The sequence below is a fragment of the Chrysochloris asiatica genome, unplaced genomic scaffold (assembly GCF_000296735.1).
Source record: "Chrysochloris asiatica unplaced genomic scaffold, ChrAsi1.0 scaffold00106, whole genome shotgun sequence".
Lineage (NCBI taxonomy): Eukaryota > Metazoa > Chordata > Mammalia > Afrosoricida > Chrysochloridae > Chrysochloris > Chrysochloris asiatica.
Genome location: NW_006408624.1, coordinates 1339847 through 1341437, shown reverse-complemented (window position 1 = coordinate 1341437; position 1591 = coordinate 1339847). Strand labels below are relative to the sequence as shown.

At 44.9% G+C, this 1591-nt stretch overlaps 1 pseudogene; it reads right to left on the bottom strand.

Annotated features, from left to right (window-relative positions):
- Positions 1-482: 482 nt before the first annotated feature.
- The window catches only part of LOC102812801, a 7701-nt pseudogene continuing 6592 nt past the window's right edge, over positions 483-1591 (bottom strand).

Sequence of the window (1591 nt, the reverse complement as noted above, 5' to 3'; positions counted from 1 at the left end):
TCAGCAATAATATCCCTAGTTCCATGGCCTCTTCTGAATCCGGCTTGAACCTCTGGAAGTTCTCTGTCAATGTAAGATTGTAGCCTTTTCTGTATTACCTTTAGCAAAATTTTACTCACGTGGGATATCAAAGAGATTGTCCAATGATTTTCGTATTGCATTGGGTCACCTCTATTTGGAATGGGCACAAATATGGATCTTTTCCAATCAGTCGACCAGATAGTTGTCTTCCAAATTTCTTGGCAGAGATGAGTGAGTGTCTCAAGACCTATTTTTATTAGAAGAGCTGCCATGGTTCTATTATTATTGGCAGCATACTTCAAAGGAAGCTGTTTTTAATAGTGACTAACTGATAGGTAACCAACATGGTTTTGACCTAATTCCTTTGTCCTTTATAGCAAAAAGAACTTTCTTGTTTGGGCACCCAGCTCCACCCTCACAGTTGACAACATCCTCCTTGAAACAAGCCCTTGACAGGCTCTCTAGACAACCATTTCCATTTTAATAGTTGGATGAGGATTGCATCCTTCAATCTGAAAGTCTTCAGCTTTGAAATCATCAATTGTCTCAACTTTTTGAAGAATGTTGAGCTTGGGGAAAGGTCTTGTTTCTCGCTGGAGCTGAACTTTCAAAGGCTCAATGTGATTCATGTAAATATGTGCATCTCCCAAAGCATGTACAAAATCATCTGGCCTCAGGCCTGTGATGTGTGTGATCATGTAGGTGAGCAGGGCGTAGCTGGCAATGTTGAAAGGCACCCCCAGGCCCATGTCTCCTGACCTCTGGTACAGTTGACAGGACAGGTCACCATTTACCACATAGAACTGACAAAGAGCATGGCAGGGAGGCAGCGCCATCTGAGGAAGGTCTTTTGGGTTCCAGGCACACATGATGATTCTTCTGTCATCAGGGTTGGTTTTAATTGTGTTTATAACCTTTTGCAGCTGGTCCACTCCTTGACCTGAAGAATCTGAATGCATCTCTTTATATTCTGCCCTAAAATGCCTCCACTGAAAGCCATATACTGGGCTCAAATCTCCATCTTCTTGGGTGGTGAATCCCAGGCTGTCCAAAAAGTCTTGAGATCCATTGGCATCCCAGATCTTCACTCCCTTGGCAGACAGTTCTTTAGCATTGGTGCACCCCTTGATAAACCACAGCTACTCTTTCAAAATACCTTTCTATAACACACGCTTGGTTGTCAGCAGAGGAAACTCATCTCTCAGGTTGTAGCATGCCTGCATGCAAACATAGACAGGGTGCAGGTGCCCGTGTGGTCCTCCTTCCTGACTCTGCAGCGGAGGATGTGCTGGATCTGGCCCAGGTACTGCAGCTTGCTGTGGGGCCACGACGGCGCAGGCTCCTGTGTGGTTGGTGGTGGCTGCAGCGACGGCAGGCATGGCACTGAGGCGAAGGGCTCCTTCTATCTTCTCTTGATACTTTCTGCATCATTCAATAATTTGCCCAGAGAATCTTTCAATAACGAAAGTCGAGGCTTGATTTTTTTCTTCAATTCCCCCAGCTTGAGAAATGCTGAGCGTGTTCTTCCTTTTTGGTTTTCTGATTCCAGATCTTTGCACATTTTGTTGTA